This window comes from Terrapene carolina, unplaced genomic scaffold (assembly GCF_002925995.2).
Source record: "Terrapene carolina triunguis isolate 2854851 unplaced genomic scaffold, T_m_triunguis-2.0 Scaffold58, whole genome shotgun sequence".
In the NCBI taxonomy this organism is placed as follows: domain Eukaryota; kingdom Metazoa; phylum Chordata; order Testudines; family Emydidae; genus Terrapene; species Terrapene triunguis.
This window is the reverse complement of record NW_020664409.1, coordinates 39933159-39960590: the sequence shown is the minus strand read 5'-3', so window position 1 is coordinate 39960590 and position 27432 is coordinate 39933159. Positions and strand designations below refer to the sequence as shown.

Here is a 27432-nt window from a genome sequence, read left to right as displayed (position 1 = left end):
TAATGATAGTTACATTTTCATTGCTCAGAAAATCTGCTGTTTAATAATAACTATTTTTATAAATATATTACCTCTACATGAAATCCAATGCTGAAATCCAAGAATACCTGCAAATACAGTAATACAGTTAGTCGAATACAAAGGTTGGGTATCTTTCACTTACAAATCTAAGAAAAATGTACTGAGCCATATTTGGCACTCAATCTGTGTGTACCACACAAGGAGTTCTGCGTGTGAAATGAGTAGATATATCCTGAAAAGAGCTGTGCACAGATGATGAAATTCCTTTTGTCTATAAAAAGCCTGAGTAATCTGGCTTTAAGTGGGTAAAATGTGGGATTGAGAAAGCAAAACCCAGTCTCTACATGCCATTAGGGCATAGGGCTGCAGCAATGCCCCATCCCTCATGTGCTACCCTAGCACACCCATGACACTTTGTGAGGAGGCTGCTGAATTGCTTTCAATGCTTGGGCATTCCCCTGACACATGCCCTCTCTCCAGCCTGCTACCATCACTGCTTTCTGTGCCTTTTCTGTACAGCTTCAATGTGGGGTTTAAATGGTATGGAGGGCTTTGTGTTAGTCCTCACATCAGTGTGACTTTTACCCAGATTTCTTTTCAAGTTTGGATTAAAGGAGCAATTTCACAATAGATAACTTATGAGCATGTTTTAAATGGTTTGATCACAAATAGTAATATTTTCAGAATGTAAACACTCCAGTTAAGAACTGTGATGTAGCCACAGAAGCTATACAGCCAATGGCCCAACACTGCTCCCATTTCAGTCAATGGGAGATTTGCCATTTACTTCAGCTGGAACAGGCACTTCAGTGGGGCTATTTGCCTGGATAAGGTGAGCAGAATTTTGTCCTAATGCTACAAACAATGTTCTGGGCTTATGGATTTTATGCCAAGTGTTGTGGAAGATAAAAAATAGTAGTTGTCACAGAAGTTACTATGTAGCCCATGGTAATTTCAACTCATGCATCCTTCCTGTAAACATTTTTCTCCAACGATTTACTGAATGCGTGTATTGTCAGAAGCTGGTCACTTAATACCGCTTGCTTTATTTTTTTTTTTTAAAAATCACTTATCTCCAATGGCAATGAGGTTCACAAATGGCAATTTTGCCCCCTGGACTCTAATTGGCCATATTGTGAACCATTTATGCATGTTGGGGACAAGTTACAAAAGTAGTAGGACTGCAAGTAATCCCACTGAAATCAGTGGGACTGCCTGTGTGACCGCGTACCACTGAATAAGGTTTTACAGTCTGGCCCCAATTTATTAGTGCAAGATGAAGATAATTGATTATGGGTCAGATTTTGCCACCTCAATTTAAGATGAGTAGCACCTTGAAATCAAAGAGACTACTCACAGAATAAGGTACTATTCACTGTGAGATGGGGGGAGGGGCAGAATCTAGACCTAAATAGGCTAGAAAAGTATTCCTCATGAAAGGATAACTATAAATGTGGATTGGCTCTTTAGAAAGAAAGAGCTATAGGCATGTTGGGCTAGTAGTTTTAGCCTCGCTTTTAATATAAAAATGTACACTAGGTGACAATTTAAACATTCAGCTATGGAATGGGATTTGAGTTCAGGCACAATTATTACCCACTTAGAGAGAGAAGGAGAGGATACTCTACCCACAAAGGGCTGCAGTCTGCTTTGATGGCAATGCAGAGTTGACCCAATCAGGGAGAGTCTGAAGCAAATTACACCCACCACCAGGAAAAGGGCATGAGGAAAAACCCTGCCAAACATTACACTGATTCAGTGCCTATTAGGAGTTGCTTCCTTTGGCAGAGCTCCTGTGCAGCCCCTTTGGGAATTAAAATGGAACCCTAAGAGACAGTTCTGGTAGCCTCACTGCTTCCCCTTCCTTAGGATGAAATCCCCGCTGGCATGCAAGCAACCTTGTTGGCCCAGAAAGGTGTACAAGAGTTAGTGAATCTTGCCCAGTGTCTGTATTAATTGGTGTATATTATAAGACACAACACTGTAACTTATATTCCATATGTTCACATACTCTAAGCTATTCATTAGAATTCCTTCCTTCAAAATGCATAATCACAAGGTTGTGTTAAGGATACAGTATTACCACCGCACAATAATTGTCCTACTAAAGAAACCTTAAGTACTAATCTTTAAGGTTATGAATATTCATAAAATCTTTATTTTCAGCCTCGCCTGACCTGGAGATAACACAGCTGGCAAGCCATGAGAGATATAAGTTTTACACTTGAGATTTTTCCTTTGCTCTTGGGCCCCCACTAGTTGGGAATGTTCTGAACGTGCAGCTCAGAATTGTTGGGGGAAGAGAAGGATTTCATGCAACTATACGCCATATTTCACTGATTGTGAATGGGAAGATTAGCTTCACCACTGTCCTCTAGTGGCTGTTCTACAGAAGAAAAAAGCCCTGACACTACTTGTGGGTAATGGAGGATCTCCTACTTAGGAGACGTTTATTTTTTGAGTCAAGAGTCCTCATGCTACAAGTACACATTGAGCTGATGAATGTGAAGTCTGTATACAGTATAATAATAATGATGCTCTCTTATATAGCGCTTTTCATCAGTATATCTCAAACTACTTCACAGTCTTTAGTATATTTATCCTCACAGTATATTTATCCTTCAGTATATTTATCCTGGGAGGTAGGGAAGTGCTATTATTACCATTTTACAGATGGGGACCTCAGGCACAGAGAGGCTAAATGACTTATCCAAGGTCACATGGGAAGTCTATGGTGATATATCAATATTAAGTATGTCTATTACACCAAACACCTACAGAGTTAAGTGCTGTAGTATCTATTCAGCCATTGCTTTGTTACATGTACAGCAACAGACACCACTGAAAGGGTACAAGGTGTGGGGTACGCTATTGGAATTTTGGAGCAGGTGGGAAGTTGATTAAAGGGGAAAACTTGATAGCTTTGCTGGAAGGCTCAGGGGTTGAGCCTTGGTTCCCTTCAGAGTACCATCAAGATTTTTGTCCTTTCACAGATCATTAGCCTGTGTGAGACTTCCTGCTGAAGGGAAGTCCATAGAAGAGCGAGTAGGCACTTGAGGGAAGTATTTGCTAGAATTGGGTGGGGGATACGAGGCTGAAAAAAATCATCTTTATTGGGACAATCTTAAACATGTTTATGTTTAGTCTGTCTCAAAGCTTTGCAATTCAGTTGGATAATATGAAAGACCTGTGCCACTGGCACTGGAGCAAAATCTGCAATAACACCATTAAAGTCACTGGAGCTACTCCAGATTTATACTGACGTAACTGGGAGCAGAATTTGGCCCTTAGCATTTATATAGTGCTTTGCATCTTCAAAGACATTAACTAATTGCTAGCTGACTGCCAGGCAATATTATAATATGCAATTATGGAATCCTCCCTGCTCCACCTATTCACATCCAAATGACTGAACATGCCCATAACTCCTTTTTTGCCCTGTTTCCCAACATTATTCCTAAAGGGCCTGATTCTATTCTCTTTGAAGTCAAGGGGAATATTTGTTGATCTCGTTGGGAGTAGTACTGGGCACTCACACTCAATATATTAGTCATCCTTGTGCCACTGTGGTTATGTTTGTGTCAGCACTTTAGGTCATATACTGCACTCCTTACTCAGCCAAAACTCTCACTGAGTAAAGGCCTGTGAGAACAAACCCTTCTTTTCATGAATGTCTATTTCCAGAGTCTGTAACTCAACCATAAAAAAACCTAAACCAAACCAAACCACTGTATGCTAAATACTGAGCGATAGGGTTGAAGCTTAGAACTGAACTTTCCCCCTACATATTTAAACAACCCACGTAGTATCTTCTAAATCAAAACAGAAAAGCATATTTCTCATTGCCGTTAGCTTACTCGTTGTCCTCTAATTAACAAATAGTTTCATTTTTAAGGGGAAACTTTGTACGATGACTTTTTTGGTTGTTGTTGTTGATGATGTTAACTTTAAAATAGCCAGATGCTTTCTGTGATATATTGGAAGCTAAAGGCAACACTTATACATGCTATGTTTTCCCAACCCTGCTCCCACTGGCGTTAATGGAAGTTACACTCCCCACTGCAATGAGAGCAGAATAAGGCCCAAAGCTTCATTCACTTTTAAACATTTGTATTCATGGAACTAAACACCTTTACAAGTTTGTCATCAGGATTTGTTCTCCTCTATCTGATAAATAATACAGGCCAAATCCCGTAGAAATTCTGTGGGGTTCCATTTCTTAACTAACATTAACCATCCGAAAAATGAATGGAGAACTAACCCGAGTAAAGGCTCTAAGAACAATTGTTTTTCAAACTTGAATTTCATAAGTTAGGTACTTAAATCCATATTTAGGCTCCTAAATAAAATTTTCCAGATTTCCAGTGGTGCTTACAACCCACGGCTTCTATTCTACATCTCTGAAAATCAGTCCACTTTTATTTAGGAGACTAAATATTGATTTAAGTACTTAACTTTAGACACTTTGAAAACTTTGGCCTAAGTTCCTAAAGCCAAAGTCTTCCCTTAGATACATGTTGCAGCTTCCATTGGCTTCAGTGGGTGTTCTACAGGCATAACCAAGGGGAAGGTTTGGCCCCCACAGCATACTGTAATTATCCAACCAAATTATGAGTGGACAATGCAACCCATATCTTTGCAATTAGAAGAGAAAGTGAAGAAAATATATGAAAAAAAAAGCAGCCAAGCAAGACAGGTGGTGAATTTAAGATTGTTATAAACTAACCATCACATGGTATCTGGAAGGAGATGAGTCATACTGAATCAAACATACAATTTCCACAAAACATGCCTGGGCAAGTACAACAAACAAAATCCAGTTCTACACTCTCTACTCATGCAAGTAATGCCTTTGAAGTCATATGGGTTGCAGAATCAGGCCCACGAATGGGGAAATGTGTACTAAAAATTTAATAGTTGCAGAGCACAGTCTGTTTCTGGTAAAATAAGGTTTTCATTCCAGAATGCATTCAGAATACTACAGGGTGTATATTTCTATGACAATTTTATTTAGCTTAATTTGATAATAATATGCTAATCCATCATCAAATATACCACTCACATAGGTGTCTTTCATGAAAAAAAGAAAAAAAAGATGGAAAATCTAACCTCTAAATCAATGTGAGTTTTGGGTGAATTGGGAGTACAAGGTTAGGCCTCGTGTCATTTTTTAAAACTGAATTCTTTCATAATTTATTTACCGTATATACTCTTTCATTAGCCCGTTCGTTTATAAGCCAACCCCCAAGACGGTTAAGTAAAAATAGCAAAAACTATATGACCCTTTCATAAGCCAACCCTATATTTCAGGGGTTGGCAAACTTTGGCTCCTGGCCCGTTAGGGTAAGCCACTAGCGGTCCTGGACGTTTTGTTTACCTGGAGCGTTCACAAGCATGGAACCCCTCAGCTCTCGGTGTCTGCGGTTTGCCATTCCCAGCCAATGGGAGCTGCGGGAAGTGGCGCATTGGCTGGGAACGACAAACCGTGGACACTGGGAGCTGAGGGGCTCCGTGCCTGCAGATGCTCCAGGTAAACAAAACAACAATGTATTAGATATTCAATTAAATGATTCCACAGAGTTTAAAATCATCAAATTTTGGTGAAGACCCGTTTATAAGCCAACCCCCGCTCTTCGATGCATCACTTTTTTACCAGAAATATTTGGCTTATGAACAAGTATATTCGGTAATCTCTCTACTTCTATATGTACAAAAAAGCCTCTTTTTCTTATCGATTGGACTGAGACTGAATTAAAATAAGATCCCTGTAAATTCCAGCTATGAACATTTGACCAGTCCTTCTGTGACAAGAGAAAGACATATTCCAATGGCTTTACTTGATATCTCTGCATAATGACCATTCATACAGCTAACACCTGCCAAAATGTGGTTAGTGTTTACATAAACTTTCACTTCTCCTGGTTGAAACTGAAATCCTGACTCAGTCACAAAACTATGGTAAAATTTATGTATTTTTTAAAAAAAATTAAAGTGCTGCAGTGTTGAAAGAGATTATTTTTCTACAGTAAAATGTGCACTCGAATGGATGGTAATTTATAGTACAGTTATAGTTTATTTTCACTGAAGTTCCAAAAATGAAAAATACCTATTACTATGTGATTTAATAAATCTCATCTTACCTAATGCTGATAATGTTGAATAAAAAGCTAAAATTGTTATTTTGACACACACTATTCCAGACCTGGAAGAGACCTGTATGTTGCCTTAAACAAGCAGAAACTAATCTGAATCATAATCTTGTCTGTTTTTTGCCAAGCCTTAAAATTATTTACTTGGCCTCTGCCCATGTTGATTAGTTCTACTTTACTGAATGCAAATCTAAGAGCTAAGGTTTGCTTAATCTTTCCAAAATAAGCCCCAGTATTTTTTATTCTATGTCAATAATCCTTTAGATATTGTTAGCACAGTAGTATTATTTAAAAAAGTTAATATAGGTGTACACTTCGTTGTATAGATTGTGTGAAACAAACTCCACAAAACAAACCATTGTACAGGGAATCTACTCCTGTTAGTTTTTAGGGCCTTATAATTGTCCTTAATTCTAGAAAAGCAAGATAAACTATGAAAAACAAATCCCAAACCAATAAAACAGAATACGATGCCAGAACAGATCGTCACAATATCCTCTGTGATCCTCTTTTATATCTCTCTGGTTTTAGTTAATTTCAGCTTCCTGATGCCTACACCTTACACAACTATTCTGCCTTACTACAAGCACCACTTTCTTTTTTTGCAATAATATAAACAAACACAGTAAGAGAATAACACCCCCAATGTAAGGATTTGTTTATTCTCTACTTTTATACACTAATGCTACTATGTTAATGTACCAAGCAGTGATGGTTCCTTGCAATATTAACTAATGGGCCAAATCCTGTAATTGTTACTCAATCAAAACCTCCACTGAATTTAATGAAATGGGAGGTGGGGATGGTTGCCTGAATAGACTATAGGGTTTGATCTATTGTGAAGTAATCTTAGCCATTATTTTTTAAAGAATGCTGGATTTTCCCCCCTCGATACACTGGACAAATGAAGACAAACATACAACTAAATAATAAAAATAAAATAATAATAATAATAATAATAAAGAAAGCAGCTTGTTAAGAAGTATTTATTATTATAAATATGTAATGCATTAATAATCAGAATGGTACAATGGGTACAGTTATACTCAAAAGAAATAATTCTGATAACATTAAAATTAAAGATGGGCTGTTTTTGCAGAAGCTTTTTAAAAGATTCAGTTGAAAACGAGCAATGGTTAGTTTCTAATGCACAATGTTTAAAATTGCCTTATTGATTAATATGAGTTTCAATGTAGTTAAAAGTGGAGGCAGCAGTAAATGTAATCATCTGTAGAAAAGTACTTTGACAGACATTAAAAGAGAGCTTACAAATATTGTTTTAAAATTCTACTTACCATTAAAATGAATAGAACAGCAGTTGTTCTGAAGGGGAACCAATCCATTGCATCTGATTACTCTTAGATACAAGTCCAAGTGAGTTGTGGTTACCCTGCTGTTCCCTTTCCCCCCTCACTTTAGTGTCAGTGTAAAAAGACACTCACTAGATGTTCTTACACCCTAGCTCTGGAGGCGTTCTGCTTCCCTCTGAAGGAAGCACTGAAGATGGTGTATAACAGAGTCTGTTTCCCCACCCAAAAATCCTGGGTTGGTCTCAACTGAAACGCTTGACAACATCATTATTGCTCCCAGGTAAAAGCTTAGAGACACACCTTAATTCTTATTGCAACAAAACCCTTTGCTGGATACCAAAGAGACCATTTTGAAGAGAGAAGACAAGCTTTACTGGGAAGATTCCGAGTGCATTATAAGTTACAGCATGATAAATAATTAAAATGTTAACTGATCACTTCAAATGCAGTTAGAAGACTTCTCCTTACTGCCAGTAGACTAAAGGCACATAATGAAATTTAGGAATATTTTTGTAAAGAGTATGAACTTTAACAACTGACTAGTGCATCTGAAAATACATATCCATTTCCTATAGAAGAGTAAAACCAGTATCTGTCTTCTGGGCCAGACGTAGCCCAGGCCCATCTACACTATATGTGCGATTAGGAAGAATAAACTAACTTGTCACAAGCAAGATCATACAATATTTTGATAAAAAAAGCTTTATTTATTGGGTTATAAAAACATCAGAAGTATCTAGGATAAGAAACCAAGCCCTTATGATCCTATTAACTGCTGTGCTTTGACACTATCTTTTTTCCTGCCATGGGCCAACTCCTCCTTGGTGCTACCAACTGGAAGCAGAGATGCTGCAGAGTACATCCTCTGAAACAGGAATCCTGCTGACCATGATTAGATCTCTCATGGCAGGCCAAGGAGATGTGGTATGGAACTCAGTTGGGGCCAGACTCTGAATGGCCCTTGCACAAGTGTATGAGAGAAGAAGGCCTCAAGGAGCTTTCCTCTCTTTACACCCAACTTAGGGTGGGCCAAAATTGCACTTGAGAATACAGCGAATGAAGAGACTTCACCCCCAGGTGCACAAGCCACCCCAAAATGGACAGGAAGAAGGTGGGGTAATAGCCCCACCTTCTCTCCAAACCAGCCAGTTTTCTAAAGGGAGGTGCAATGGGTGTGCCCCTGTGCAATTGGGGAATTCTAGGAGCAGTCTGCCTCCCTGAGGCACAATGGGCCTGATTTGCAACGTGCTAAGAATCTCTTGAGATGAGTTCAATGGGAGCTGAGAGACTCAGGAATTGCTCAGCACCAGTAGAAGTCATTCCCAGTGCCACTGAATGCTCTTGCTTGTAGCTCATAGGGCTAGCTTGCCTTTATTATATTCCCTGTCTTGCCTTCATTATATTCTGCCTTTATTATATTCAGCAGTAATGCAAGGAACCTACAGGCCTGTACCCTATAAGACACTAGCTTCAGCAGCTAGCATAAGGCTTGAAGCCTGTGAACTCTGGCACAGACAAACAGCCCAACAGAAATTTTCAAGTTTTGGGGAACTGAGAATAGAGGATATAAGGGGGATTTTTGTTGGAATTTACTATAATGACACCAACCAACCCCAGGAACATGAGCTAACATTTGCAGATATCTAATCACAAGAGTGCCATGGCAACGAATTGACGTATATGATAATAAGTTGAGAAATCATATACTAACCTATAGGAAAAGGGCAACCCAACATTATTAGGGTGAGGAAATACAAATAAGGAAGGGGCGGGGGAGAAACTTCTACTGAATATGCATTATACATAGCAGCATCAGTGTAACATTATAAAAGTTGTATCCCAGCCTGGCTGTGGGAGTAGAGAGATGTAGCCCCCGGCAGGTGCTAGAATGATGGCCACTGGTGATGAGGAGGAAGGTGATGGTGATGAGGAAGACAGTGGCTACCATTTCAGGTTTCAGTGGCTAACATTTGCATGTGAGTATATAGATGTTCAGATGTTCATTCTGTATTATCTCTATCTACTTTACTGAGTTACAGTGTTTGGGCCCGGGCCGGGGGCCGGCGGTGCTGGCCCGGGGGTGCTCGGCCGGGGGCTGGCCCGGGGCCGGCACCCCAGGGCCCGAGCCGAGCCAGGCTGGAGACGCCGGGGCCGGGGCCGGCCGCCGGAGGGGACCAGACTGGGCCGCGCCTCCTGCCCCCAGCCCCCCAGCTTACCTGCTGCCTGCTTCCTGCTTCAGGCTTCCCGTGAATCAAATGTTTGCGGGAAGCAGGGGAGGGGGCGGAGTTGGGGCGGGGACTTTGGGGAAAGGGTGGAGTTGGGGCGGGGGCGGGGCTGGGAGCGGGGCCGGGGCCCCGTGAAGTGTCCTCTTTTTGGACACTCAAAATATGGTAACCCTAGAACCTATCAACACTCAAAGTGATAACTGGGAATTCTTAAGTAATCAATATAATTACTACATAATCTATAGCTTGGACTATATGCTGGCTCTGCAGCTCCACACTGCCCCATACGTAGGCCGTATCTAAAAGGGTCAATCCGTGTTCCTTTGTCCTGAGCAACTTAAGTTACATCGACTTAAGTGGTAATGTAAACAAGCCCCGAGAGCGGAAGCAAATTATGCTCCTACTTGCTGTCAATCAGCATTTGCTATTGACTGCAGCATACCTGCTATCCACTGAGGGATGGGGGCTGGGATAGACATACCCCTAATTCACTGACCGCTACCCCCTCGGGACATGTTGCACAGGCTGATGTACTTAGTCAGGCTCATCTCTTAGTGCTCTTATTTATGCTATAGAGCAGTGGTGGGCTACCTGGGGCCCACAGGCCGATTCCCACAGCTCCCATTGGCTGGAAATGGCAAACCCAGGCCACTGCGGGCAGCCATGCCTGTGGACAGTCAATGTAAACACTGTCTCGCGGCCTGCCAGCAGATTACCCTGATGTGCCATGTGCAGCCCGCAGGCCCCAGATTTTCTTCAGATTGCCCACCACTGCTATAAAGGGATTTAATCCTGTTCAGTGCATAGGGAATAGAGGCTTCATATGCTTTCTGCCTCAGTCCTTTGTGCACCAGCACAGGAATGACCCCAATATAATGCTATACAAATACTTTTATATAAACTAACATGCTGTAAAAAAAAAAAAAAAAGTCCCTCCTGTCTCTTTTTGGAGTGTTTCACTGAAGACAAACTTGCATGGGGTTCCTTGTTAGGTTTACAGTAATTCCTCGCTTAACGTTGTAGTTATGTTCCTGAAAAATGCGACTTTAAGCAAAACGATGTTAAGCGAATGCAATTTCCCCATAAGAATTAATGTAAATGGGGGGGGTTAGGTTCCAGGGAAATTTTTTTCACCAGACAAAAAACTATATATTATATAGATATACACACAGTATACGTTTTAAACAAACAATTTAATACTGTTCACAGCTATGATGATTGTGAAGCTTGATTGAGGTGGTGAAGTTAGAGGGTTGAGGAGGGAGGGATATTTCCCAGGGAATGCCTTACTGCTAAACGATGAACTAGCACTCGGCTGAGCCCTCAAGGGTTAAGACATCGTTGTTAATGTAGTCTCTCACACAAGGCAGCACGAACACGAGGGAGGGGAGACAGCATAGCAGACAGAGACAGACACACACCTTGTGTATGGGAGAGAGAGAGAGAGAGAGATGCACACTGCCCCTTTAAGTAAGCTGACCCACTCTTAAGTGCATTGTCTTTTTAAGTGGATCAGGAAATTGAGACAGCAGCTGCTGCCCCAAGCTCTCTCTGTCTCTCTCCGTCCGTATCCCCTCCTTGATCTATATGGAGAAGGAGTAAGCGGGGTGCAGGAGCAGGGGGGTGGGGGACATCCTGACAGTAGCCCCTCCCCATCCCCCCCTGCACAGCAAGCAGGAGTCTCTGGGAGCAGCTCCAAGGCAGAGGGCAGGAGCAGGACATGGCAGTGGGAGGAGGGACAGCTGAACTGCCCAGCAATTGATAGCCTGCTGGGCGGCTGCAGCACAGGGAACTTAGGGGAGTGGGGAGCTGATAGGGGGGCTGGAGGTCCACCCTCATTACAAGCCCCCACCAGCTAGCTGCAACGGGCTGCTCTTCCTGGAAGCAGACCAAGCAGGCGGCTGCCAAACGACGTTAGAAGGGAGCATTGCACAACTTTAAACGAGCATGTTCCCTATTTGATCAGCAAGGTAACAACGAAACAATGTTAACCGGGACGACTTTAAGTGAAGAGTTACTGTATTTCTAATTGGAGAAAACAGTAATCAATCCATTGTTTTACTAGCCATATATATTTTTATACCAATAGCAACTCAGAATATTTGCTGATGAGTGAATTATGCCCATTGGGTCAAATTTTAGTAGTGTTTTAGAAGCCTAAGTCTCATTTTTAAAAGTGATTTAGGGCCAGATTTACAAAGATATTCAGGTGTCTAAAGATGCAGATAGGCACCTAGTGAGCTTTACAAGGAAGTACTGAGGGATCTGGGGGTCATAGTGGATCACAAGCTAAATATGAGTCAACAGTGTAACACTGTTGCGAAAAAAAAGCAAACATCATTCTGGGATGTATTAGCAGGAGTGTTGTAAGCAAGACACGAGAAGTAATTCTTCCACTGTACTCCACATTGATTAGGCCTCAGCTGGAGTCTTGTGTCCAGTTCTGGACATCACATTTCAGGAAAGATGTGAACAAATTGGAGAAAATCCAGAGAAGAACAACAAAAATGATTAAAGGTTGAGAAAACATGACCTCTGAGGATAGAACAAGAAGCAATGGGCTTAAATTGCAGCAAGGGCAGTTTAGGTTGGACATTAGGAAAAATTTCCTAACTGTCGGGTTGGTTAAGCAGTACAATAAATTGCCTAAGGAGGCTGTGGAATCTGCGTCATTGGAGATTTTTCAGAGCAGGTTAGACAAACACCTGGTCATGGATGGTCTAGAATACTTAGTCCTGCCATGAGTGCAGGGGACTGGACTAGACAACCTCTCGAAGCCTCTCGAAGTCCCTTCCAGTCCTACGATTCTATGATTCTATGCAGCCTAAGTCTTATTGATTTCAAGGAGAGTTTGATGCCTAACCTGCTCAGATGCTTTTGAAAGTCCCAATAAGCATCTATCTGCCTCTTACTCTGGCCTAAGTCACTTTTGAAAATGAAATTTAGGGTTCTCAGCCACTTAGATGCTTTTGAAATTTTTACCTATTATGCTCACTTTAAAGATCACAACTGATTTCATACAGCAAGAAGTTGGGAGAAGTACCAAATGTCATGAACAACTAACTTATCTCTAGTAGTGGCTAGTTTTCACAGTTCAGCAATCTTTAACAAAAAGAAAAAAAAAAACTTGTTTCAACTAAGAGACAATTTAGTGCTTACTAAATTTTTTTTGGGCATTAAAGGAGCCAGTTCTGTAGACGGAAGAGGAAATTAACTCATAGATTTTCTTTCAAATCCAAACATGATTTATTATAATACTTAAAGACATGGGGGGATATATTCTTTTTCAGATCTCTATGTTATATACCAGTGTATAGTACCATACTTGTAGGACAACAAAGTACTACAAAGGGACCCAGAAATGCTAGAAATATGAGGAAGGAATACCAAAATTAGATTACATTCAACATGGAAAAGTTAGTGAATACATTTCAATATTGGGGAAAATATTGAAACATTGGGTCAATACAGCTCTGGCCTAAGGAGGTACAACTCTACTGGAGCAGAATCTATGACACAGAAATGCAGTGACAGGGAGACACTTGGAAAGCATTAATGCTGAAAGACACATATGACTGATAATAATAATACTATAATAAAACATTGCACTTATGTGGCTCTTTTCAACCCATGTTCTGAAACACTTTATAAGTGGGTAAGTCTAATTGTCCACATCTCGCAGATTAAGGGGCCAGTTGTGGGCAAGGACTGGTCTTCCCATTTGTGGCATCCACAAAGTTTGTGCCTTCATATTTGAAGCAGCACATTGCAGGCAAAAATCTGAGTGCTTGAGCTTCTCACTACCCAATTTGTACCATCAATCATTAGAGGCACAGGTACTTAGATTTGCATCTTCATGTCAATAGCAGGTGCAAAAATTCAGGCAAAATTTTGTGGCCAATTGCACCTGCAAAACAGAGGTTGGCCCTTTGAAAATGAAACCCTAAGCAAATTGACCCAAATCACAAGGGTACTTTTTGACAGAAATGTGATAAGCCTGTCCTTCTCCTTACAGATTGGACAGCAAACTCAAAAATGACCCTGTAATGGGATATATGACTTTTAAAAAGGCAGAAGTGTGATTTTTGTTCAAACACACAGTGGCATCACAACACAGATCAGAAAGACAGTCACTGTTTGGGGAGAGCTGACTGAATAGTATTAGACTATTGCCACTAGCAATCCTACCCTAGCATCCACTGTTTTGCTTGGGGGTTGATGAGTACAGGGAGGTCCCGCTGCTGCAAAAGGAATAAGCAGGTTCCAAGGTCTCCCTCACCCCAGGCTAATTGACTGGGCAGGGAAGAAACAGAAAGCCGAGTGGGAGCCAGGAGTAGAGGTCCAGGATGAGGTGGAAGAAAGATGCTAAATTTCCATTTCAAAGCAGGAAACTCCTGCTTCTGCCCAGGAGTGAAGCTAAGCAGATGGCAACTCTTTTCAAGTCACACCTTCATCTGTCTGCCTGGTGAGCCCCATGTCTCAGTAGCATCCAGATGTGATAGACGTGGGGAGAAAGCCACCTGCTCAGCAAGGACAGTAGTGGGCAGCGGCTGCCTCGTTTGCCAGCCACCATCCGATGCAGTAACTGGGGGACTCAGTAATGGTGTTTGTGCTTGTGGGTTTACCCAAATATTCTTGTGCCCCTAAATACAGTTGTGGCCAGACTCGTTTAAGAGGAGAAATTAAAGGAACTAAATATGAATAAATGATGAAGATGGGGCTGGGGTATGAAAACCATCTGCCAGGAGGTAGAGGAATTGTGTAAGGTGTTCCAAGAGGGACAGCATAACCAGAAGTAATGGACTGAATTTAGGAACAGGAAGATGTGTGCTGAATATCAGGAGACAATTCCTAATCATGAGGACTATTAAAAACTGCAGTGAGGCTCCAAGGGAGGTAATGGAAGTCCCAACACTAGAGAAATTTAACACTAGACTGGAAAAAGCACTACAGAACAAAATGTAGGGAAGCCCAGTTGAGGTTGGCAGAATGGGTAACCTGCTACTGTGGTTCAATGAATCTCTATCTGTTTAGTTGTTTTGCAGAGCATGTAATAAGGAAAGGCTATACAGTTCTCAGGGAGCACCTCTCTTCCAAATCCCACCCTTGAATCTCAAAATATTCATTTCTGTTTATCACCAGAAAGGGCTATGCAGAGCACTGGTGGTTTATGGCCCATACTTTGAGAACCAGTGCTGTAGGTCTTTCCCATCACTAAGGTTAATGTTTCAATGTTCCTAAGTCATGTTGACTTCCAATAGGATTTTAAGCTCCTAAATTATTTAGGCTTGGACTAAGTTTTAAAATTATATTGGCATAGCTACGTCGATCAAGGGTGTGAAAGAACCCATCCCTCAGATTGACATAGGCATGCCAAGCTCACCCCCCACTGCAGACAGAAGAGTGCTTCTGCTGACATAGCTAGCACCAGTCGGGAGGGTGGTGTTCCTATCCTATCAGAAAATCTCCGGCTGTGTCTACACTAAGGAGCTATGCCAGCATAGGCTTGTAGTGTAGACATAAAATTTTTGAAAGCACCAAAGGCTATCTGCTAGCACAATATAAATCAGCATTATATCATCTGTTTAATATAATTGGATTTTAGAATGAGATCCAATTCACAGCCTTCTAAAACTAAATAGTCTGAATACTTGTACTTAAAGAGACAGATGTGCAGCCTGGATTCAGCCTGGCACAATTTTGCACTCACAATTCTTTGCATCCACAATTTAGGCTCTTTAGACATCTAAATACCAGATTTGTGGGTACGAGAACTTAGACATCTAGGGTGACCAGATGTCCCGATTTTATAGGGACAATCCCGATATTTGGGGCTTTTTCTTATATAGGCTCCTATTACCCACACCCTATGTCCCGATTTTTCACACTTGCTAGCTGGTCACCCTATAGACATCTAAATGATCTAACTCACTCTGAAAATGTTAGTTAGGGAAATATGAGTTCAGTGTTTGAAAAACTAGCCCAGTATATCACCATATCACCTTCAGGCTTTATTTTTGGTTAGTATTTTGTATTGCTATCAGGGATAAATATGGTCTCATCTTTAATTATTCTAGCAGGCTATAGATGTAGTTAACTCTGTGACTCCATGCAGTGGTGACTTATTCCTCTGGACAGCTGGACATACTATGAATTCTTCAGCCTTACGGCTATCACCTTGCAAGAAATTTTTTGAGTGGGTGTTAGCAGACTTATTGTGATTGCAATGCAGAATCATGGTTTCTCCATGGACTTTTGTCTCCAGATGGGCAATTCTATAATCTGTGTAACACATCCAAATGCCCCCAGTGTGTCTCTAGGAAGGGCATGTGGGATGGATGAAGAGGGGCGTCTGTAGCTCAATGCAAAATGAATGCATTATAAGGTCTCCAAATTTGTAAAAATGACTCCCAGGTCTTATTGAATACAAATTCCTCTCATTTTAGGTGGATTAACTCAGAGAGCTCAGGGGATGTAGACACATGAGGAAGTTGATTGACCATATCTACAGCCTACTCATGTATTGTTCTATCATTGTAAAAGTCAAACCAACAGTACTGATGAAGAATTTCAAATAGATTGTGGGTCTTCCCTGGAGGACATGTCTTATATGACACCATAAAATCAGGCTTTCCATTTGTGAAAGATGTATACCAGCTCTCATGTCTCATTCTAGATGACAGGAAATGTCTCATACCTGCACTTAGGGCCCGGTTCTCCTCTCACTCAAGTCAATGGGAAAGCATAGTGGTGCAAGATCCCACCCTTAGAAATTCCTAAAGCATCACCTTTCAGCAGGGAGGTACTCAGAAACACAGATGAAAGTAACTTAATCACTGCTTGATGAGAGTGCCTCAGAGGGAAGTGTCTGTTACCCATGGTGAATGCCATGTCTGAGGGAACCCTACATATGGTAAATGACAAACACCATAACTATATGACAGTTTAATAATAACACTAATGCCACCTAGCTCTTATATAGCACTTTTCATCAGTAGTTCTCAAAGCACTTTACAAAGATCAGCATCTGCATCCCCACTTTGCAGATGGGGAAACTGAGGCACAGGGAGCTGAAGTGACTTGCTTAAGTGCACCAAGCAAACCAGTGGCAGAGCCAGGGAATAGAACCCAGGCTCTTGAGTCCCAATCCCATGCTCTAACTACTAGGCCATACCACCTCACTGTAGTTTTCTGTTGCATTTAAGGATATGGCAAGTATCACATCTGCCATTAAAGTGGCCTCCGGTACACATTATTTTACATCTCTGGAGTTAGAGGTCTCTTCAGTATTATTTAACCATTATGGCACATGAAAAGTTTGCAGTGCTTGAGGTGCATGGTTCATGGTATGTTTTGCCTTGTTGTTGCGAATCTCACTTTTGTTTCAATAAAGCCGCGCTGTGCCCAATAATCTCTCTCGGGTGAACAGTTAGTCCAACTGACAATAGTTCAGGCTGTCAAGTGTCCATTTCATTGTCAGTCTTTTCAACCTTAGCACAATTTACCGCCCACCAAAACAGCTTCAAGCAAAGGAAGGTTTTTTCTTCATATCCCCTGGGGTTAAAAACACCCTATATCCTACTATTGATGGAGTTTTTCAAGCCTGGACCATCACACAGGCAGTTTTTCAATTTCTAGACATTCTTTTCAGGCCTCATTCCATTCCAGCTGATTATAATTATTATTATTAATAATACTTTTTCAGCTCCTAAAGGTGCGTTAGGCGTTTCTGAGTGGACAATGAAAGGCACAGTCCCCGCCCCAAAGAGCTTGCAGAAATCAAACATGACATAATGTGTGGGAGGTGATGAACAAAAGGGAGGGGTGAGGCATTAGAAGGGTTACAGCAATATGATCGCACAGTTACTCACTTTAGGACGCCTACTTCACTGTCAGATCTCTGAAGTAAGCAGTGATGGAGGAAAAATAAGTAAGATATGTTTGATATCAGCCCACAAGTCCCTAGGAAGCTATGGCCTGCTACTTCTTCCTCTGGGACAGTGTCTCCTGAATGTCCTTGACCTTTTCCACATGCATTACAACTTTCCCTTTCCCTATTATGTATAGGTAAGGTACTTTACCCTTTGGTGAAGCCTCGCTTGCTAACTCAAGGCTTTACTGTCTAGCCAGCTGTTCAGATTTTCTCCAGCATAGTGTACAGATATATTAGATGCTCCTGCCATGACTCACTGTAGATAATGCCCAGGCATGAAATCCTGGCCCTGGCCCTACTGAAGTCACTGACAAAGCTCTCATTAACTTCAATAGCCAGGACTTTACCCATATCCATAGCTACAAAACAGCTGCTGCTGACACATGAGGGCAAGACCCTTGAATTCCCCCATGGTGGCAGCAGCAGAGGAGTGGCATCAGAAGGCAGATCAATTGCTGAATGCTGAAGTTCTGCAAAGAGAAGCAAGATCTGTAGGGGAGAGACAGCTGGAGCTCCAAATTCTAACAGGAGGTGAAACTGGGATTTGAACCAAGATCTCCATAACAAGAGATGGACAGAGAAAGAGTGGTTGCATCCCCCTTAAATCCAACGGCAAAGGGTGCTTGAGACACACTCCCCAAAATAACTGTCAGGGGTCGGTCAGTTTATGAGGCATGGGGGTGGGGAAACTAGGCCGATTTACAGGCACGGTCATTATCTATTAAACCAGGCATCTGAACTCAGATCTCCTCAGTTCAGAATGGCCTATCTGTTTCCACTCTGGTTGGTTGGTATCCAGGAATGTTATAGGTGGCATTCCTGACTCACAACCACTCGTAAGAACTTGGAGTTTGGGAATCTTAATCCTGGGCACCCCCAGCTATCTGGGAGCTATTGGTATTTGTCTGCACTCCTCTTTGATCCTATTGCTTCTGCAGCGGCTGAAAGAACTTTTGTCTTCAGCAGATGAACTGTCTCTTGTTACTGGTCTACTGTTCCAACCAGGAGAGAGCTGCAGGGGGACTCATTCTCATACGTTACAAACAGGGGTGAGAGTTCTTAGTGAAACCAGGAAGAAGAGGGGGCAGGTAACAGCAGTGAGTATTTCGTGAATTATCAGGGCTATCGACTATTGCATTATATCACTGGAAAGCTCAAATTCTCAGCCCACAGCTGGCAGCCAGGTCCACATTAGTCAACAGATTCATGAGGTCTGATCTGCCAGTAGTGATTTTGGAGATGCCATTTTAGGAGGGCCAGATAGGTGTGGAAGCAACAGCTGTAGCATCAAAGAGCCAGAGAATCGGGGAATAGCTGGCAGAACTAGTGTGTTTACTAGTGAATGCAGAGCGAAGAAATGGATGTGGGGCAGATGAGAGTTGGACCAGTGGGACGAGCTACAGAGGTAGGCTAAGAGAGCCAGCTTTATGAAAACATGCCTTCTGAAGTATGCCTTTGATCTCTAGAGTGGCCCTTTGCATCTAAAAGGTTAACTATGTAAGAATGGGATGCACACACAATTTAGGGCACAAAGGAGCTCTTGGGATGATCTGCCCTGGATACAACTTTAATTTCTATCCCTAATGGATCCCAATACAAATTGGCCTTTACAATTGTTACTTGACCAGGATTAAATATAGCAAAACCCAGAGCAGTTTCTGTTTCATTCCATGCTGTTACGGATCTAGGCTGCTGCACATGAGAGGAAAATAACTGTTTTTGTGGTTTTCCTTTCTATTAAAAAAAAGAGTAGCTGTTCTGATGGAATCTGAAAAACAGACATGGTACATTTAGACTAGTGGACAGAGAACATATGAGTGCAAAATAAATGCAGGTTTTTTTCATGATTTTGCAGTGTATACCCTGCTTATTCAGATAATATATGTTAGGCCAGCTACACCGATTCCAATATTATCCTGAAGGATCAAGGCATTTGATAAACTGTCATAATTTACCTGACCGGCTCTGGGGTGTGGTGAGGTAGGTATGTTGTATTATCTCCACAGCAGTCTCTGTCAGTACTTTGAAATCTTCTGGTTGTGATCCAGCCAGGGCTACTACTCTTATATATAGCTGGAGACAATGGGCCAAATCAATCCCTGCCATAAACCCCTCAAAAGACAGAGTCATACCAGGGATGCAGTTGAGCCATTGTATTGCATATTAGTGAGTGGGTTTGTGGTTTAAGGACCTCTCCCATTTGTCTAACTTCAACAGGAGTTGAGAAAACTCTGCATCTCATCGGATTAGACCTTAAAATTTGAGAAAAGATGAAAAGGAGTCTATGTGAAAATAAAGACAATGGTATTAGAAGCACTAGTCATCCTTGACAGTATTAATTCAACAATTGCTTTTAGCAGAGGCTTTCAGAGAGTTAGTCTTTGTAATGTTTATGCCCAAAAAATAAGAACTAAGGTGCAGATTAATAATGTCAGGATTACAGAGGCAAAATTGTCAGGGGGAGCATCAGAAGCTCTGAAAGCTGCCTTGTAATAAATACTTCTATTGTTTTAGTATTATAATAAATAAATATTATTATTATTTTAATATTATAATGAGCATCAAAAGCAAATTGAGATTGTTATTATTATTATTCATATACATTTACGTTGCAATAGCACCTGGAGGCCACCATCAGAATCAGGCCCCATTCCGCTAAGTGCTGTAAAACCATGTATTAACAAACAGTCCCTGCCCTGAGGAGTTTACAATGGAGAAAAGGAATTTGCAGTTTTAGAAAGGCATTTACAATCTAAAGTCAACATTTTTTCATACAAAATAAAGCCAAAGAAACAAAAACAAACAAACAAAAAAACCCCGAGAGTTTCCAAACGTGTCTTCCCTTTTTGCTCCCACAATTTGTGGACACACTTTAGGTCATCTGTATATCTCTGGATAGTACTGCTATGTGCCTAGAAATCAGGTACACATATATTAATAATCTAAACCATATCCACAATTACTTGGTCAAGATTATGGTTGTGGAATCTCCATCAGTGGAGATTTTTAAGATCAGGTTAGGCAAATACCTGTCAGGGATGATCTAGATCAGTGCTTCTCAAAGCTCGTCCGCCGCTTGTTCAGGGAAAGCCCCTGGCGGTCTGGGCCGGTTTGTTTACCTGCTGCGTCCGCAGATTCGGCCGATCGCGGCTCCCACTGGCCGCGGTTCGCTGCTCCAGGCCAATGGGGGCTGCGGGAAGGGCGGCCAGTAAGTCCCTCAGCCCGCGCCGCTTCCTGCAGCCCCCCTTGGCCTGGGACAGTGAACTGCAGCCAGTGGGAGCCGCGATCGGCTGAACCTGCGGACGCGGCAGGTAAACAAACTGGCCCGGACCGCCAAGGGCTTTCCTTGAACAAGCGGCGGCCCGACTTTGAGAAGCACTGATCTAAATAATACTTAGTCCTGCCATGAGTGCAGGGGACTGGACAAGATGACCTCTCGAGGTCCCTTCCAGTCCTACAATTCTATGATTATGTCCCAGGGATTTAGTCCATACTTAGGGGCAGTGTAGGGTAGGAACTGTGTCTCATGGAGCCATAACTCCTTTCCTGTTGCAGGGTGATAATATATTACCCAAAGCTTTTAAAAATCATTTGACCTATCTCTAAAATGAAGTTCCTTCCATCTAGCACATAGAAGAGAAACACACACACACAAGTGCCAGTATATTACACTGTCTAGGCAGAACAATGTCCTAACATAGGGGACAATGGTCAATCCCTCTCCACGAGGAGGAACCCCAGCTACGCGCAAAGCTATCCAGCTGTCCAGTTCCCTTCTATTTCCGGACCACTGCCTCCCTCAACTCACTTTCTAAGCTTTGCAAATGGAGAAGAGAACTCTCTCTAGGCTTCAGGAAAGAGGTCACTGCCTTTCTGTTTTCAGACTTTCGCGGTGGCTGTAGAAGCTTTGGAGCTCTGTTTAAAATATAAATAATAAAAAAAAACATTCAACAAAAAAACCAAAAGCTTCAAGCCTACAATGCTTAGGGCAATAACAGAAACCTGTGTGGACCAAAGAGTATATATTTTCCTTCCAACATCAATTATAACTTAAATTTACTATACTGGCTCAAGCCAAGTTCTACCTCTTTCAGTGGTAATGTATGATTGTCTTAAGGTTTTGCTACTTCACACACCCCTCTGGAGTTCTGCCACAATGGGCAGAGGACAAGCAGACACACATGCTGCCCTAGATCTATACATGTAAGCAGCAAGATCTAGGGCAGGATCTATCTTGCAGATGTGAACATTCACAACTTTATGAGACTAGCAGGATATTATTGGATCACTTCTTTTACATGGGAGCCCATAATAACCTCAAATATTTAACTTGCTGGACTTTCCACCGATCTTAAAGGAAAAATGTGGCCAGCAAATGCATGTCTAAACTCACAGAAGTTTAAGGGAACAACTTCACCCTATTTGCATGACTATAGATTTTTAATTGAAAAGATTGCAGTGCCTAAATATGCAGGTGTGGTAGGTGATCACAGTTGTTAGCCAGACTTATTAAATTCAGTGCAAAAATGTATGTAAGCATTTGGAGCATGGCACTCAAATCCCCATTTATTTTAAAACATTTTCTGCTCCTTTTGAAAAGAATGCAGTTAAAAGCCCTTAGAGAGCCAGTTGACCTGTAGTCTGTGAACAAGGATGGGTGGATGGGCAGGTGTTCAGTGCAGGAATGGTAATCAGCTGCATTGGCAGAAAGCATCTGATCTGAGAAGGGTTGCACCCTAGATGTGGCACTGATGCCAGGCAGCCAGGATGGCTGACTTACTCCATGCTTTGGATGATAGCTGAGGGAAGAAGTCATCTCTCTTTATGTTCATGATTTAAAGAAGCAAGGCACTTTTGCGATTCGGTTCTGTTTAAATACCCTGTGCCGATTAGCACATATGTACTGTATCAATAATGAGTGTCAGTGTTACCATGGTACTTCATACATGTGCACTGAGCCATTTGTGAGATTACCAGTAAGCATTTAGCAAGGCTGGCTTCCATGACATGTCCCCTCCTCCACTTGCCTGTACATCTGTTTTGGAAGAGACTGCCTAGTCCCTTCTCTGAGCCCGACTGGCTCTCTGGCCTCCCACCTCTCGCTGCCTGTCTGGTGAGAGAGGGGCACACCTTCTTCCTAGCTCTCTCTGTGGGATTCGGCAGAACTCTAACTACAGGTTTAGTCCAGAAGAGGACATGTCTCCACAAATGCCTCCTGAGTTGATGGGGAAGGTCACTAGTTCCGTAACTGCCTCTCTTGTTTTGGTGAGAAAGAAAGAAAGAAAGAAAGAAAGAAAGATTCACCCAGCTCATTCCATTTGAATCCACTGTACTGCAGCACTAAGATGGCTCCAATGGCTCAATCTATGTCATTGCTTGGAGGGGGTTAGGGAAACCCCCACACTGGCCTTGCATAGCAATGACCAAATGTATTAGAGCACTAGTGAAACAGTTGTGTTAGTCTGTTATCCTCACCGAGGCTCAGTGAGCACGAGTAGAGTATCATGGCGGCAGCAATGAGCCCTGATGTCCATGTACTACAGGGAATATAATCCCTTCTTTTAAATATAGTGCCTACCAGGTAGTTGGACAGCAACCAAGGCATTGCATGCAGTTTCTTGCCTAATCTGGCGGTGCTCGCTCAGTAACTGTTGTGTGAATTGTTGGACTAAAACCACAAAAATATTCTAAGTCTTTACAAAAGGCCTCTCCCAATCTAATTTCTCTTGTGCCATCAAACTGAAGCCACAAAGAAAGAGTGTGAAACTAGTTTCAAAGCACTACATATTTTACCATCTTCAGACAGACTCTTCCCATCTCTCTCTCTCTCTCTCTCTCACACACACACACACCTTTTCATTTCTCTATGATATTTAGCACTCTTTATATATCAAACTCACCTTCAGGTAGTAGGTGGGTGACAGGGACTCCATTTTGCTTTAAGTTCCCAGTAGACTATAGGCTAATCCTCCAGGGATGCCTGCTTTCAAATACCCCACATCCAACCCCACATCTGGAAAATAGCCATGGACAGGTTTCCTGTGATATGCATCTATAGGAAGAGAAGAGTAAATGCTTTTCTCTTGTTTTGTCTGTTTCTGTGCTCTCTTTTTTAAATGAATAGTATGCTGTTTAAATGCAGCTATAACCAGTATCTATCTGTTGATCCAAGGATAAAAGCTGCTGCTTACATACTCCTAGGATTGAATAACCCACCCTTAGGAAGTACGAGGAGACAGGCCAGGGTACCTGGCATTCAGAGAACCAAAGTCAGTAGAAACGTACTCAAGAGGAGCTGTCATAAAGTGAACCCTCCAAACTTGGGGAAACCAAGGCACAGTGACCCCACTTGTTGCAGGGGAAAGTGAAACAATCAGTGCTGAACAGAGGTGTTGGAAGCAGACACCAAGATAAGACCCCAGAAGCTACTGTAAACCAACACTGATGCTTTGGAGGATCAGCAAAACCCTGCCCATCAGTTCTCAGATGACCAGTCCGATTACCTGCTGGCAGAAACATTATTGTAATGAAAAGTTTCTAAAAACCAGAGAGCTCAGAAAGCTTTTCATTTATATTTTTATTTACTTTCCTACTGCTGGCCAATTAGCTGAGCTTGTCTAACACTTGTTCTGTCAGTGATAGGTATTATTATATCCCTCAATTGGATGGTTAATACTCATATTTCAATTTACATGTGTATTATTTGACCAGGTAAAATGAATAGTTAGAGACTAAAATGAAGCAGAATATTTTACACAGAGGAAGTCTGACAAAGCACAATTGTCTCTTCTATAATGCAGGCTGCTGAAGATCACATTGGCCTCCCACAGAATGGTGGTGTCTCCTCACTGACTTACACAGCAAGATGGGGGAGCAGCTGTCTGTATGGATGACTACTGTGCATCTCTTTTGTCCAAGACTCCACCTTCCTCTGGAAGGACAGTTCCATGATGGATAAATATGGAGTACTACTAGAGGCAGAGATTACTGCTGCTTCATAGGATATCTGACCTTTTTCCATTCCTTTGGGTATGAGTACTTTTTCTAGTCTACCCTCCTAGGCTTTCTCAGATCTACCTGAACATCCTGCCAGCATCCCAGCAGGAGTCATCCTCTCAGAGACTTCCAGACTTCCTGTTGCAGCTGAAGTTCTGTTCTCTGAATAATTGACTGTGGGGATTTCTCACACTCCTAAATGTACCAGGCCAATATCGGTCACTTAACCACCGGCTGGAGTAGGGGTTACAGTGGTCTTTTGGAATGATGCAACCTGTCCTCCCTGCTGCAGCAGGACCCCTCTGTGGGTCAATATGAAGATGAGATGGGGCTGAAGCCTCACCTCTTCCTTGTTCTGCTCCATTCCACTTGGTGCATGGTGCACTGTTGTGGTGCCCTGCAGAAGCAGACTGTAAGTTCCCACGTGTGCATGGACTGCAAACGTGACAGGTCCTTGCACTGGTCACATAGAGGAGGAGACTCACCATGTGTTGCCCCAGTGGACCTGTGTAAGCATCTGTCACAGTCTGGCCCAGAGACATCAGAGACAAGCTCTTGGAGAATACTTAGATTGGGTTGGGTGCTTATTTAATAGGAAGCAATTACTGGGACTACATATGGAAACCAAGAATTTGTGCAAGCAAATGGCCAGTTAGGTATTTAATTACACTTCTATAAACATACATTTTGTACTTACATTAATTGTGCACACACCATTATGCACATAATTGTGTTCACATTATTTGTGTATGATCCTAACCTTTGGAAAATCAGGCCATTTGTGTTTGGGTTTTTGTACTTTGAATTTTCAAGATTCTAATAATCTTCTAATTGCACTTGATTGTGGTGGAGAGAAACTTATCTTCCCCCTACAAAGTTTCTATTTCTATTCATTTTATTTAAAGCTTCTTCTGCCATCTGTCTTAAAATCTTTGTTCCTTGCTGTGAATATTAAAATATATTTATATTTTATAGGGACTTAAGTTCTTTTCATCATTACATTTGGATCAAAGTTGGTTGGACATCTTCAAAGGTCTTGAGATAAGACCGTTTTTATAGACAAGAGACCTGGGAGCTTTTTGGAATAAAGACCTTAGTGACATTACCTGATGTCAATTTACAAAGACTGTTGATTATTCACAAAACGATTGTCACTATTCCTTTCAAATAAAAATATTTGATATTTAATTATATAATGTATTGTTAATTTATTAATTAATTGAAAAATTATCTGTCCTTAAAATAAAAGATAACCATGTGTATTCTCTCTTGCTGCCTTTTTTCCATCCCAGGAGTCGAATATATTTACTAGTATAGTGGAGACACTTCAACATAACAGTTTGATTAATGGGTCTTTTTCTACAATGGGGTGGCAAATACATTTGTCCCATGTAACACTGAATCACAGAAGAAAGATAGCGATAGAAAAGACATATTATGGCATCTAGCCCATTCCCTACCAGAACAGGCTGGTTCTAAATGCTGTGGCAAGATCCTCAGCAAGTGTAAAATGTCATAGCTCTACAGAAGTCAATGGAACTACAAAAATATATGCCAGATGAGTGGCTTGTCCTGTATATTTTAATCAAGAAAAAATGTTCTAAAAACAATGTACTGTATTTAATGTACATTATGGATTATACTATTTCTGTAATTTATTCGCATGACATATGACAAGTATAAAAATCTAGAATAATTTTCACTTTATTCAAAGTATATATTATTCCATTTATTATGCTCTCGCTTATTGTTCTTGATGTATTTTAACTAAGGAAACTGCCTTTGGGAAAACACTTACTCATATTATTTTCTTTATGTTTGTATGATATTTTGGACAAAATTTCACTCCTCAGCCAGAAGAAAGCTAAAAGTGACCCCTTTCCTGTCACCTATGTGCTTTTAATATACTGGACAAAGTAGGGGCAACACAAAGTGAGAAGGCGCCAGCACAAACTTAGGAAGGCACAATTCCTCCCCAGTTGCCATCCGCATCTGCATCTCATTTGGTGCAATGTGTGTCTCACAAACCCACACTCTTACAAGCTATTGTTATGTCTGGTGGCTAGACACTAAGACTGCACCACGAGCAGTTACCCACCTCTTAATTGAATTTACATCATATTTGGGCTTGGCAGAATTTAATTATTTTTTTATAATTTTGACAGATAATATCAATGTTTATTTTTAAGCTTTTTTCTATTTTTATCTATTAAAATTGTCATAGTTATGGGAAATTATGAGGGGATTAGACAATAATAACTTAATGACAGACATTGAGATTCAAAAAATTAAAGCTTTATAACCATTAACGTACAAAATGTTAACATCAAAAGTCAAAATATGCAAAGTAAATATTCCAAAATCCAACTCTAAAGTTATCAGCCATTTTTTAAAAACTCTGCCTATCTATAAATTTCAATTATTATTGATGGAAATATTTTAATCTGTTTGTGTTTGTATCGTGAAATCGACATTTACCCATAAAAATCGAATCCTTCCCAGCCTAATTATATTCATCAACTCCCATTGCTGTCAAAAATTGAAATTGGACTTTGAGAATGAGTTGGTTGCTTTTCTTCTAATAATAAACAGAAAAACTGGCACCAGCCCAAATTTCCATCTTCCAATGTGTGTGAAACAAACCCAAACATTTTGAAAGGTCAAAATAAGTTCAGACAGAGATATGAGAGAAAAAAAACCCATGGGGGATAAATGCCCAAATTTTATCATCAAAATTTATTGGTAATTTAGAAAACCCTCACCTAGACTCCCTTTGACTCAGTGACTATAATATATAC

General features: G+C 41.3%; 1 protein-coding gene across 1 annotated transcript in view; it reads right to left on the bottom strand.

Moving 5' to 3' along the window:
• The window catches only part of LOC112116904 (desmoglein-1-gamma-like), a 55054-nt gene that overhangs the window by 22392 nt on the left and 5230 nt on the right, over positions 1-27432 (bottom strand). The gene's annotated exons all lie outside the window — the stretch shown is intronic.